The sequence below is a fragment of the Pezoporus occidentalis genome, unplaced genomic scaffold (genome assembly GCF_034315485.1).
Source record: "Pezoporus occidentalis ecotype Australia unplaced genomic scaffold, CSIRO_AGI_Poc_V1 ctg51, whole genome shotgun sequence".
Taxonomy (NCBI): domain Eukaryota; kingdom Metazoa; phylum Chordata; class Aves; order Psittaciformes; family Psittacidae; genus Pezoporus; species Pezoporus occidentalis.
In genome coordinates, this window is record NW_026915847.1 from 1,891,875 (window position 1) to 1,907,047 (window position 15,173).

The following is a 15,173-nucleotide window of genomic DNA, read 5'->3' on the forward strand; positions in this document are numbered from 1 at the left end:
TCTATTGGCTATATGTTGACAGTTGAAATCAATGGCAATTGCACAGCAATATCCTGTGAAGGAATTTCTTTATTAACAGTTACTTATTCTGCAGTGATTTATTTGTACTTTCTTCTTGCCATCAGTGATAAGTTAGTGTCCTGATACACAAGATTTCATTAGCATTCATTTAGCAAATACAGATTTGGCACAAATGTTACACCATGAACGTGCAGATTCACATAGCCTTAAACTTCAGAGAAGTTTGCATCCCATTATAAGCCCTTCCTGGTTTTAACCTGTTGCCAGTTGTCACTGGTCACATTAATCATTGTATGAATGTAACTGTTAAATCAACGTTTTAGAAAGGAAAAGGGTGTTCTGTGACAGGCTTACATTTCTGTGTGCCCTGTTTTATATACCAGTAGTAGCAGACTAACAAAGAGTATGTGACCTGATTTCCCAGATGTCTGTAAATGTACTTGGCATTGAATTTTAAATCTGACTGAATTCAAAGCTCTTCATATAAAACACAACTCAAGTTAACTTTTATCTCTCTTTTTTCCTTTCTGTCTCTCAGCAGCTGTTCCTCTTTTATTATTTCATGTGCTTATATTCAATATGCAAAGTTGCCTTGTTTGTTAGAGTGCATTACACTTTCTAATGCATCTGTCATGTTGGAAAACAGGAAAGTAGCATAAAGCCTCTCTTGTGATATCCCCCTCTCCCCCAAGTTAAAGGAAAGCTTAGTTAGAATTAAAAAAGAAAGGAAATTTGCCTCTGAGCATATAGAGAGCTTTAGAAAAGGGTTCTTCAGTTTTATGAAAGTTTAAAAATTAAAATACCAGTGAATTCAATGCTTAGAAATGACAAAACATGACTGGTCTTGGGATTTCTCCTTAAAAGGATGATGATTTTGGAGCCAAGACACAAGACAGATAGGAGACCTGGATTCTGCTCTACATCTACCAGCAGCTTTCTGGTTAACCTCTCAGGCTGTGTCAGTCCTGACGATATTTAGAAAAATAATCCACTTCCTCATCTGAACCAATGCAGCACACTATGGAAGTAGCTGTTTAGATAAAACAGACAGAACTGCTTTCACACTTACTTAAGTTAATTCGGTCAATATTGAGCCAAAGCTAAAGCTTCCCAGAATATAGGCCACTAGAGCCTTGTTGTTAAATTTATTTGGAGCAGACAGATCACCAGGGTTGGATCTGGGTATTTCTTTGCAGCAGTCAGGATTACTAAGAGAATCCTAGCCCAGGCAATGTTAAACTGTAACTTGGACTAATTCTTCCACCCTCAGTCCCAGCAGCAAGAGATTACTTCTGCAGAATTCTGGGTTGGACACTACATCCCTCCTTACCGTATCCTTCAGTATACCCACAGCACTGAGCAGAACTATGCCCACTACAGGGCATTCTCAGTAGTAAATAAAAATCAAGCAACATAATTAATGGACATTTAAATAAACATTAGGTATATCACTGGTTGCTGCAGAACGTATGAACTATGTCCATATATGAATATGAATGTATAAAGTGCATATATATAGACAGCTATGAACCAGAAAAATGAACCCTACACTTTTATACATTTTTTTAAAAAGCTAGACTCAATATAACCAACCAATACTTTTTTTCCTTTCACAGCAGTGTTTTACAGAGTTAAATGTATTCTTTTTTGCTGTCACTCGCTTGGTAGGAGCAAAGTAACAGCAGAAGGCATAATTATTTGAAGCCAGAGAGCATGGAAAGCCAACTCACTTAAAAATATCCTAGCACTATCACTGGAATTAAACTTGAACATGTTAAAACTCGGTTCCAAGAGCACATCTGTGGCTGAAGTGCACTATAATTCCTAAAGCATGTGGTCACAAAAAAAAATTGCACATCCCTGACCAATGTTTTGGCAGGTTTTGCTGGTTCCTTCTGGTTTAAATAAAGTTTCAGCAGGGCAAATTCCCTGCAGCTCCCTGTCTGGCACCCAAGTTAGAGGCTGGAGGGCATCCCCAGCACCAGGCCAGGCAGCATGCTGCAAAGCACATACGTAGTCTTTCATGGTGAATTTTCAAAGACTGAAAGGTCATCATTTTGCAGCACAGCAGTATCAGATCTAACGTTATCAGCTGTAAAACAGAATAATCTTTTTCCAACCACCACTTCCTCACCAAATATCCCAACCATTTTCCATATTATGTGTCGATTTTCCTCAGGTTTCTGGGCATCAACAACTAGTTACCAGGCAAGGTTACAATGCAGATGTTGTCTGAGTTCATTCAAAGTTTACTGTTGACAGTACCTAGGTACCCTGAGCAACTCACTACGACTCTAGAGAGCCTCTGCAGCCTGGTCTGACCTAGCAAATTCTAACCCTGTCCAAATTGGGTCAGCATGGGCTGTGTTGTAACCCACCCATGTGGCTCGCTTGATTTAAAAGCTCATATTATTTTCATCTCTGGACCCAGTCAGACCATGTTCCCTGGAGAACGTTCCAAAAGTTGAATGTTCTCACATAGGCCAAACGGAGGACACAGCCATTAAACACATAATAACAATAATGGCCAATAAAAATGGGAACTTGATACTCACCTTATAGATTCTTTGTGTCTTGATACAAGGCTGTTTGGTCTTTCCTAATGCTATCTTAACATTGTAAATACTACCTCCCAATCTATCTGCGCACTAATGTTTTCAAACAATCTGAAGCCACAAGCTGAAAAGGTATCTTAATGCCTAAAATCCTTTAAAACTTCTAATTGCCTTTTAAATACAGGTCTGCATAACTGTGAACTAGAGCTACAATCAGGAATAAAGTGCTAAACATGTTCCTAATTTTAACTGTACAGCTGCCTAGCCAACATCACGACTTGTAGTCCTATGAAGCTACAGTTATGATCAGATTTCAGAGAGGAAACTGAGTTGGAAAATACCCATTTAAAATAATGCCTGGGAAATTTGGATGGACATATTAAAAAAAAAAAAAAAGGAAAGGCTGAAATGATTGTCTCTGGTCTAAAGTGCAAAAGGTCTTGTTCTGTACTACAGAGAAAGTGCATATTCTCTTGGTAGAAAGACTCTTCATATGACTCTTCTCATTCAGATATATCATAAATATTAGACCTATGTAAAGTGAGTGGCCTGTCCTTAATCCAACAAATATTTAATTATTCATGTGAAAGAGTAATCATTTCAACAGAAGCGGTTTAGAAGCTCTAAGCTAATGGCCATGAATGGCCTGATACCCAAGTCACTCTAGACAAGGTGGGAGCCCAAATCCCCCCAGAGTAGTCTAACCAGCTCTGCATAAAAGGGATGTTTTTTTGTGTTGAGTCTCTCCACTCAGACACTATTAATACATCTAAATGCCTTCTGGACCAGGTCTGCCTTGGCGTGGTACTGGAGGTAGAACAAAATTACCTAAGCCAGACCACAGTCTTCTATCCAGGCCAGGCTAAACTAAGACTTAAGAGCTTTAAAGCATCATAATGATAACTCTTTACTTCTTCCCGCAGGTGCTTCTACCTCCTGTTACAGGAGTAGGTGATAGAGCAGATGGACAAAGTTGAGGCTGAAGCTTTTCTGAAAAGATCTCATCCTAGGCCAGCCCTGATGTGACTGCAAATCACAGTGTGGCTCTCTGTTCTGATCCCAGTGTTTTCCTTTTTGTTCCTAACCATGTAAGAGGGAAAAACCCAGTCTTCACTCCCTGTGATAGATCAGCACCAAGAGCACCAGAGTGTGGAGATGAATACCCATACCGTTACATTTCTGAGGCTGTTTAGGTTCTTGAAAAGCTGCAGTCAGTACTGTGCAAGCATTCAGTTTGCAGCTCATATCCTGCACTTCAGAGAGTGTAATGGATCCACTAAAAATGATAGATCAGAGCACTGCCTGGTGCTCAGTTTCATAGGTTCTTCTGTATCTATTAGTTGCTAGTTATTTGGCAGGAATAGTTTATCCCTGCTAATGCCCCAAACATAGCAGTTTGTATCTGATAAAAATTGGAAAGAGGAAAACAAAATGCAAGACTTTTAGTAAAACGGAAGAAAGCGTAAAAATTAAGCATTTTATAAGCATGTAGGGTAACAGAAATTCAAAGATTGGTGTGAAGAGCAGGAGGAAGGGCTGCAGGAGCAAAGAAGTAAGGAGGATACTTTAGAGGTAGGAGAGGGGGAGTATCTTATTTCAGGCATCTGTCTAGAAAGTGATCAGCAGATGGAAGGTTCATAACATCTGGCATTTAAAGAAAACGTCAATATTTAACAGGATTTCCTCTGCCTTTCAAAATATTGATTTTTGAAAATAAACAGCCTCTAAAGAGCACGTACATACATAAGAAAAACCCTCAAAAGCAAGCTAGCTACAGTGCTGGGTCTTGGTACAACACACAGCTGTCTCTAATGTGGCTACCACCTGCCCCAAGGGTAGATTTAAACCTTAAAGACTAGAAATTGAGAAACAGTTGTCCTCAGCTGATCAGGTCATATGACTTCCATGATTCAATCTATCCCTTAAAGTCCATCTGTAATTCCCATGGGCCATGGGCAGAATATGCGTTACATGCATCAGAAAATCCAGTACGGGGCTTGTCTGTCAGGGCTACAAGCAGAAAGCAGCCTCTCACATTCTCCACTTTGGATTTTAACGCAGCTGAAATGAGCAGGATGTCCTACATTTGCATGCACCTGCTACAAACACATCATGCCTCCTGCTCCTGTCACAAGCAACAGGGCAGAAATGGAGCACATGCTGCTGCTGCTCCATAGCGCTCATGGGCCTGTGTTTCCTGCCTTTCCCTGGTCAGGCAGAAAGGAACAGAACGGCAAAAACCTGTTTTGCTGAAAAAGACATATTTAGTGTGGTCCATAGCTCACCTGTGCTTACACGAGCTCTCTAGGCTGGGTTGGTTACTCTCCTGAAACTACTATATACTTAGATACATAAAAATATTTATCAGATCAGGGACCAGAAAAAAAATCCCAGCAGGGTATATTTATCTATTCTTATAGTAATTATATGTTTCTACATATGTTTCTACATGTACATGTTTCTCCTATCTCAGTGATTCTGTAATATAGAGAGATATTTTAGAAAAAAGTTGCACTCTTTTAGCAGAATACAACAACGAATCTGATCTCTCCAGTTTCCAAACAAGACAAAATCTCCATCCACTCAAGCCTGTTAAATCAGTTATGACTATGACCAGAACTGGCACTTTATTCCTAAAAACAAGGTTCTAATGATCTATGCTGCTGTCTTGGAAATTAATCATAAATACCTTTTAAAACAGAGTAGAGACATTTTAGTTCTATTCTTTTTCCATAGCAACTTCTAAATCAAGTGTTGCTTCCACATGTTAAGTCAGTGTGGCCAAAACCACCACATGTGGATTAATGTGGATGTTAAAGAGAGAACAATATCTGAGGAAAATGCTTTCTCTTTCAGAAGGGGAATTTCTTTTTCTGTTCCTTTCATTAATCAGAAGTATATGCTTCTTCCAAATTGAAAAAACATGTGCATAGAAAAAATATAACAGGAAACTTGGAGGAAAGAGCCACAACAGGAGGTCATCATTAAAAAATTCTAAGTTTAGAGCTGTAGAAGGCCGGGAAGTGTCATTCACCCCTTAGGCCCTGGTAACAAAGCTACAGTTGGGCTGGAAAAATCTCAGTCATAAACAAATTTCTGTACATGCCTGAAGGGACAGTTAAATGAAATCTGTACCATGTAGCCAAAACTGTAAATTAAATTCTAAACAATCATGCCCCAAAAGAGTCAACAACCTTAGTCCAGAGAAAAGCCAGTTTATTCTATGCACTCTGAGAGCTACTCAGATGTCCCAAATTCCATCTAAGCCCCCGAGCCTAGTGTTTCCTTTTCACTAAATGTTTTTGAAAGCCTGAAGCTAGCCAAGAGAAAACACCAAGCACAAAGACTCATGTGCAATTCTGGCCACATTAATAAGCCCTAAATGAAAACTCTTTTCCCTTCCAAATTTTTTCCCCTGAGTTTTTTTACCCAAAGCTTTACCAACAGGGGAACAGGGGCTTTGATATCTCTGCCTAGAAATTAATTATTAAAAATTAAGAGATAGACACTGTCATCCCTCAAGGTCTCAGGCTTTCCTTGTAAGCAAAAAAAAAAAAAAAGGAAACAAATCCTTGCAGAGTACAGTGTACAAAAGCCCCAGTTCACTGGAGCAAGGGTAGTTTATTCACAGGTTGCAAGCTTGTATCCCCAGAAGAACACGCGATGAGTAAATGAACATGGGCCAGCTGAACTGTTTCTTTCTACTTAGCAACTTATCTTCTATGTAATTTCTTTCATTTCAAAAATCTTTCTTTGAAAAGTGATGTGGAACTAACGCAGCAGCTGCAGAACACTGCTGCTGCATACCTGGTTGATTGCACTGGCAGCTCTAGAAAGCAACTGAGGAAGACCAGAGAGCCTGTCTCCTCTCCTAAAAAAAATTGCCAGAATATGTCTGAATGAATAGCTGACCACTAGGAATGGTCGAGTACTGGAGATCACTTTTGAAGATGATTTGAGTAATTTACAAAACCTCACTGCTGCAGCCAAACAAGCTATTTGTAAAAGGTTAGACAAAGAATTTCTTTTGGATTTCTTTCAAAGTTTCTCAGCAGCTGGCCATATACAGAGCTGCTTACACTGAAGATGTATGATTTCTTTCTATGCATTATCTAACACGGTTCTCTAAATTCCAATGTTAGGCAATTTATTCTAATTTATTATCTAATTTTACAGCATTAAAACCAACGACATCATCTTCAGGTTTATTAATTTGACTACATGTTCTGCTCTCCCCCTTCTCTCTTAATGACCTGGAGCTGTGAATAGGCTGTTGTTCTGCCACTACTGGCTATGAATGGCCTGTTAGCATTCAAAGTTAGTGCAGGCACTGGTTGTTTGGCATCCCTGAATTTATGCCCATCTGTCAAAGTGGTTTTGTTCCCACTCAAACAGTCATATGTCGGCTGCAAGAGAGTATGGGCACCAGGTGTAAGTTTAGAGTAGATGCAGCTAGAGTGTTAAAAAGAAAAAAAAAAAGGAGCAAAAAAAAGTTTTGCTTTGCAAGAAGCCTCTTCTGATAGGAAGTAATCAAAACATATGGAGATTACAGACTCAGATTTGTTGACACTTTGAGGCATTTGCCACAAACAAACGCTTTTATCCTTAAAATGTTTCATTGCTTGGAATTTACATTTGAAAAGCCTAATTAAAGGACAATATCGTCCCCCACAGAAAATAAGCAACCTCCACAAATTCAGTGGATATCCTTTGAAGTAAACTGAAAAAGCTTACCCTTACATAAGACTTCATTTTGTTAGTGGTGGGCTGGTGTTTCTTGTTCCTTTAAGCGAGTTACAGGCATTCAAACAAGCAGAGGCTAGGGAAAGTTGTCCCATGAAGAAAAGAAAAAACAAGTTCTGCTTTTTGGGAACGCCATATTCTTTATTCTGATCACATTTTCTGTTCAGAAGAAGAAAAAAAAAAAACGTTTACTCCTTTGACAATAAGCAAAGAGAGACTTCTCTAAAACTGTGGGCCACATTTAGAGATTAAGGGCATGGGCATATGTGGTTAGACACTCAGTATCTTGTTTAGTTCTAAGGATTTCTAGGAGATTAAACCTAATAGGAAGTACCCGAGTCTGAGCTCTGACAGAAAACTCTAAATTTTCTCCCTCTTTAGTTATTTCAATAGGAAAAACTTCCTTCCGTATCCTACATTCAGGATACCCTCTAATAAGAGAAGGCTCACCTGTTAAACATGCTGAGAGAAGTTGGAGGAGAAACAGAAGGGCAATGGGACTTAGCTGAATAGGATGGGGGAAAAAAAACTGGCAAGTGTAAGGGTAGCACCCTTCAGTTGTACCTTTGGTATGCAGAAAGGAGAAGGTCCTTTATTGTTCCAAAAGGACACAGGAGTTAAAAACATTACCAGGTAATTTAGCTCCAGCATCTGGACCCTTCATGATTGATAATGCCCTGAAGCATGAGAGTGATATCCTTCAGAGTTCATATTATGTCCAGCAAACATTGGGTAGTGATAATTTAGGCAGCTGGCCTCACAACTGGTTTAATCTTTCTTCCCATCTGTGCTTACTGGAATCTCCAGTTTTCTCTTATTCTGTTACAGCAAGCGGCAGTGAAAATGATGTGAAGATGACAGCACCTCAATAGGTCAGGTGCTGTGCATCAGGCAGTTTGGAAGGTGATCAGGCTCCTCACTGAGCAGCCAGGCATGACACAGAAGTGTTAGAAAAGCCTCCTAAGACAACTCTGCACAGGTCTGTGAAACAGGTCTGGCACAAAGCTCCTATCTGGTGTGCAACATAGACATAACTCTAGGAGTCTGGGTGCACCCTTGGGGCTTACAGGCCAAACAGAGCCTGAGTGTCTTCACCAAGACAGCCCTTAGGGACAATCTGTCTGATGTAGCATGTGTTACTTGGATAACATATGTCATGGTTCTTTGTCCTGCAATAAATTGATCTAGAACTCTGCCATTAAATTTTGGAAAAGGGAAAGGAGTACTAAAGGAGTGCCCTCTTTGACTTCAGGGTGAAGAATGGGTGAAAGCATCACTGAGATACTGGACCATACTCCCATTAAGGCAGCAGATCCAGATACAAAACGTCAGATTTGCAAGACAGCTTTGTGTATAAATAGGTATCAAGCATAAAAAAGGAATCTCAATAAAACCTTGTGGTAAAGCTGTAAGGAAAAATACAACAAGCAAACATTTTTCTCCCCACATAGAGGTAACTTACAAGCTAATGAGCCAGAAACAGATGTTTGGTATCTTACTTTCAGAATCAGCAGCTCCCTAAAATGATTCCTGAGTTTTGTCATCTTTGGTGCTCTGCTCAAAGCCAACCATTTAGAGGCAGAAATAGTTCTGACAGTACTATGCTGGCTGGTGCTTCCAGCTATGCTCTCTTGCCTGCAATTAAAACACTATGCTTTATATCCTTGTGATAAACAGGAATACAATTTTTTTCTGGGCATCCAAACAGTTACTTGCTTCAGACTTTTATGAGAGTTTTAGATATTGCTTAAGAAAACAGGAAATGGAAAAAAGGTAAATAAAATAGAGGTGTTGGAACAATCCCATACTGTCCTCCTTTCATTCTCATGATGGTCAGCTGCTGAGGGGTGCCAAACACTTTCAGTTATGTTAATACAAATCAGAATCATATTAAGGTGCAATTCCCAACTGTAGCTCACACATTAAGATTCCTGAACAAAAACGTGGACAGATGACTCTGAAGTTTGTTGGAAAAAGAGGGGGAGAGAGAGGGGCCAGAGAATGTAATTCTTTCACAGTAAGTGGAAGCATTTCTGGATGAAATAGTACTAGCAGTACTTATTAAATTTCATAACAGGATGTTCTCAGCTCAAATATCTTCCTTAGTTCTTGATTTTGTAACTGGCAGTGGCAGAGCAAAACCACTATGAGACCAGATAAATGTCAAAGTTTTACTTACTTTAAATTGCTTTTTCCCTCTAGCATTGCTGCCCCAGACTCTTCGTATTCCTGAGGTTCAGGCACACTCCTACATATCTCACCTCAAGTCACTTCTACTTGCCAGATTCCTGCGTTAGCAGTTCTTAAAATAGCCTTGCAATTTAAATGTAGTTATCTTGTGGGTGTCTGTCCATCTATCCTTGGTCCCTGCCCCTCCCCCGTGCAAAAAAAACCTCTTCCATCCTCTGAGTTTACAGAGAAGGTAGGAGAATCACCTCCACTTTGCACATCAATTAGCTCTAATAAACTGGCATACAATTCTCAGCTTTGTGATAAACCCTTCACAGACAGAGGTTCAGGGCTAGACCTTTTATCTTTTATTGACCAAATCCGCCTTTGAGACTACTCAGGTGCAAACACCAGATGGGTCCCCACCTTCTCTCCAGCACACACTAACCCAGTTAGGAAGGGTTGGAGCCTTCCTTTACTAAAGCAACAGAGCACTATTGCTTGCTTTGGATATGCTAATATTTCCTGGGCCTCCTCCAAACTGTCTCCCTGCCCAGACAGATTGTTAATGACTATTCCCAGAACTGCCTAAGCCTTTAACAGGTTGGCAACTCATTAGGAGGAACAATGTCCCTTTTCCAAGGCAAGGAATAGTTCCAACATCAAAGTTCTGCCTTTCCATACATTAATCCTTGTGTTTCATACAATCTGTTTGTTGGTGATCACACTTATGCATACCTACATGACTAATGCATATGACTCACTGATGAACATTGATTAAGATCAGACAGAGAGATAGTCAGACATTTCAGAGTGATAAGGGGTTTGGAATGACAACTGCCTAAATAAGGGAACAGGATCAGATCATTAGTCTGCTACGATTTACAACAGATATTGTTGTGACCACCTGCAGTGTGCTATTAGATTTTAATAAGGTTTTTTTTCAGGTTTTTCTTTTTCCTGCATTATCAATCCTGCACCGAGGTAATGCTACTTTACTCTCATTTTGGTCATTTTTTGTAGAGAAGCTTTCCTCACATTTGTTAGATGCACCAAAATAAAACGAAACAAAAAAAAAAAGAAAAAAAAAAAACACCAGAAAACATACAGTTTGATATTTAGCCTGAAAATTAGTAACACATATTAACATATGGGCACAAACAATATAAATATATGTCCAAACAAGTACACTTTACAATATAAGCCATATGTGCATGTTTATACGTATACACACATGCAAAATCAAAGGCTGTTGTATTGTGAGAAGAAGTAAAGACCATCTTTTACATCTTTTACATCAATAAGTTGGCACAACTTGGAATACTATTTGTTAAGTGTCCATCTTAAAGGGTATAACATTCTTCCCCTCTACTCTGCTCTGGTGAGAACCCACCTGGAATACTGCATCCAGCTCTGGAGTCCTCAGCATAGGAAAGGCATCAGCCTATTGGAGCAGGTGCAGAGGAGAGCCACAGAAATGATCAGAGGGATGGAACACCTCCGCTATGAGGAAAGGCTGAGAGAATTTGGGTTATTCAGCCTGGAGAAGGAAGGCTCTGGGGGGAACTTATTGTGGCATTTCAATACTTAAAGGGGGCTTATAGGAAAGATAGAGAGAGACATGCAGAAATAGTACAAGGGGTAATGGTTTTAACTAAAAGAGGATAGGTTCAGACTAGATACAAGAGGGGAGGTTTTAACAATGAGAGTGGTGAAACACTGGAACAGGTTGCCCAGAGAGATAATAGATGCCCCATCCTTGGAAACATTCCAGGTCAGGCTAAACAGCTCTCTGAACAACCTGATCCAGTGGAAGATGTCCACTGGACATCTGGTCATTGTAGGGTCTTTTTGGACTAGATGACCTATAAAGGTCCCTTGCAACCCAAACTATTCTATGATTCCATGATTCTGACACCGGGCCCTACTGGCTGTGGCAGTTTAGCTTCCTACACTCAGTGCCAGTTCATTGCTAAGACCTGGTAAGAAGGAAGAGCTGGAAGGAGTCTTAGTGCAGGCTCCTCTCTCCTCTCCTTGGAAGCAGCATTTAAGCTGAAGGTCTTGCTCTTTACCATTGTAAGTGGCTGGTCTTGCACCTCCTTAATCCTTGACCCTTGCCCAGTGACTTCACTTTCTGGCTTTTCCTGGGACCTACCTTATCACCACGGACTTGCTAAGCAATCACTGAACAGAGGCTGATCTGAGTCATCATCTCTGATCATGGCCCTGATAGTGCTGACTCAACTTCAGGCCCCTGATTGATGTAGTAATTGCTCCTCACCTGTCACCCTCAGCACCCAGCTCATCTGCCTTCATGGAGCTGCCAGCTGTCCTTGCTCCCCACACTATTCAGCCAAAACATTCATTTGTTTTTAAATAGCAGCTGCTCCCAGGATCTGTCCAGGATCCTAAGCATACAGAGCTCTGCATTACCACTGCCGGTAGCAATGGCATGCTGGACAATCCTACAATTAGTTGCCAAATTAGGATGTCTATTTGAGGACCTCTCTACCTCTGACTTGTTCTGTGCTCACTCCACCTATTGCTTTTCCTTGGGAAGATCAAAGATTACTACATGATTTGGAGCACAAGCAGAACCTTAATTGTATTCCTGGCTCCTCATAATATTAAAAGTTTAAAGAAGATGTTAATTCTACAGCCCTTGCATACATTAGCTGCAGAAGTTCCTTCAATGCAATTACAGAGAAAGCAGGTGTTTGGTGGTGAGCAGTTTTTCTCTTGTGTCCACTCAAGAAGGTATAATGGCAGCACATATCAAGCCTATTGATTGCAAATGCCAGCTACAGGCCTTACATGGAAACACATCTCAGCTCCCAACAGGTTAGGAGGAGCGTTATACAGCTGAAAGCCAACTGTGAGTCAAGTAGACTCATAGACAAGTAAAAGAGGCTTTGTTGTGTTTTTCTTCCCTTGAAACAGAATTACATTTCATGGATGGTGACATAGAGAAGAGCCTCTACAGAGCTCCTGTGGATGCCATCTACAGAATTCTAAGTTAAATCATTAATATTCATAGATCAGTGTTACTGCCAAAAGAAATAATTTTTACAACAAATTGAGCTTACTGCATGCTGAGCTGTCAAATCTCTACAGGATTTTGAAGCTCACAAGCTCCCTTTAAGCTCAAACTGAATCCAGAAAACAAAACTATCTTTTAACTTTAATGAACTTCCAGTGTTCTACCTTTTTTGCTCCTTTTCCAGACACACTAATCCTGTGGATTCAGCTTCTCAATTACTCTAGCTCACCATGAGTTTGAAGAGGATAGCCACTACTAAAACAATCAGGGACTATTCTGAAACAGTCCTTTCATATTTTCAAAGGTTTTAAACAGGTTTTTGGCAGACAGAAGACACAGAGATTACTTTGAGAATATACCGGTTTGTTCACTGCTCTTCATTTTTCATATAAAAAAAAAAAAGTCTTCTTGTTTTTTACTAGCAGAATTGTCTTGAACTAGGTAATCATTTCAGTAAAAAGACTTAAATCAGCTTTAGCCTAAGACAGCATGTATTTATTAAGTTTTACTTCAGTGAATTGCTTTTTGAGGCTTTGTTCTGTCCAGATGCAACTGTGATTTATTAGGCTGTTGTTCAAACCTGAGCAGTAAATGCTATAAAATATCACAGCGTAAGTCACATGGTGGATTCCCTATATGTCAATTACCTGATCTTATCCAATAATACCAGAGCAATCCAGCTCTGAAGAAGCCATACTTCACTTTTCTCTAAGAAAGAGATGAACTGCAGAAATATGTTATTTGTTACACTGGAGGAAGAAGAATAACAAAAAAGGGAGTAATTACCTATTACAGTTGATGTCTCAAATCAGGTTAGGTAAATTCTTTTTTCTTTCACCCAGAACTTTTTATTCTGTCTTTATACCTTAAAAATTAAGATTTTCCTTAGATGGAAATATTGTCATAGTCTCAAAGCTATGGCAAATTGCACTTCATGGTTATGGAAATCTGTGAAAACATGCCTAAAATTCAATCCTTGCATGTGGATGTCTTTAGAACTACATTATAGGAAAGCTATTTTCTGAAAATATGAATATACTTCAAAGAAAAACTTCGATGCTAGTTCTCACACAGAAAATAATCTTTCAAAATAACCTGAGGTTCAAACACTTTGATGGATAAGACAGAATTTGAAGATGAACAATCTTTGAGCACAACAGTCCCCTGAAACCAGAGATCCTTTATTCATGTTCATCATCTGTATCAGACTTACTAGTGTGGGAGGGTAAGAATGTGGCCTTAAGTCAAAGCAGCTTCACTGACATGGCAACATTTTCATAATTGATCTGGCTGTGAAACTAAACTGGAATGCCACTGATCTATTTTCTTTGCAGGCTTACAAACCAGAGGGACAGGATTCCATGAAAGCTCACTGCCTAATTTGCTTTTGAACCAAATTGCAATTTGTAACAAAAGATTCTGGAGAACATCACAGGCATATTTGTGGCAGAGATTCATACTGTTGTAAATTAACGTGTTATTTGTTCTGTAAACCAAACATGAATCAAGTAGTGGTAGGTCACATTAATACTACTTTAAAAACAAATTGTGAATAGTCATCAAAAAACCTCCAAGTGTGTAGACCTGGATTTGTTCACTGCTTTATACCATCATTTCCAACAGCGGAGCAGCTCTCTGAAAGCTGCTATGACTCTCCATCAATAGCAGAGCTATGCTTTTCCTAGTCAAAACATACTAATTCTGTCTGCCTGGAATAAGTTTCTGCATCCTGCTGAGATCGACAGAGAAAAAGGTGTGTGGGATAAAGACATACTGCATATTTTTGTGCTTTGACTGCTTCTGTCTGATTCTCTTCTATGAATCAACCTCTGTGTGTATCCCACACCATTCCTCAGCACAAAGTGTGGAATTTGTGCTGCCCAGCACAGTTCGATATATTCCTGAGTATTAAAACAGGGCCACAGAACACATCTATTCAAGCACAGCACTGCATCCCCAAAAGAGTCATAATCTCAAGTAGTGCTATGCAGATTCAGATGTACTACCCCACAGGCTGGAGGATTGCCAGGCCTTGAGTGTGCATCCCCTTCTGGATGTGACTGATAAAACCATGACCCCCCTAAAGCAGTCCCTGTTCCATGTCACACTGAAAGGACACTTATCAACGGCGTCCTTTCAATCAAAGTTGGATCTGTAATGCACACTGGTTAATTTATCAGGTTATTCTATCCTCTTTTTTCAATAGAAAATGGTTGTGAAGAACCACATCCAGCACACCCTAAAGGGTGAAGGACAAGAGGGGGGAAAAAAAGGAAAGTAGATAAGGCAGAAACATTTTCAGCTAACAGAGCTGTATCTGCAAGGGGGTACATGAACTATAGCATGAGTCTCAGTAGAGTGGCTACATTGCACGATGCAGATATAGCTACATTACCTATTTTGTTACAATAAAATAAACTCCTGCATGCAAATATGCACATCTGTCTATATTATGTTCCCCAGGAATTAAATATTCTTTACTGTTCTTCATTATAATAGCACTGCATGTAAAAGCCAGGACTTCTACAAACAGAGAAATAATTGTCATTAATGATAATTTACTGGCTGGCCTGCATTCTCTTTCTGATTAGACCGAGAACTTTAATGTAAATGTCTATTTGTATTCTGCAAAGAATATTTTTATA

The 15,173-nt window shown here is 39.6% G+C and overlaps 1 long non-coding RNA gene across 2 annotated transcripts in view; it reads right to left on the minus strand.

Annotated features, from left to right (window-relative positions):
* LOC134173330 (uncharacterized) overlaps window positions 1-15,173 on the minus strand; it is a 115,674-nt gene that overhangs the window by 57,887 nt on the left and 42,614 nt on the right. For both annotated transcript variants that reach the window (XR_009968208.1, XR_009968207.1), the window contains exon 2: window positions 7,311-7,478. This is a non-coding gene — a long non-coding RNA (uncharacterized LOC134173330). The remainder of the gene's footprint in view (window positions 1-7,310; window positions 7,479-15,173) is intronic.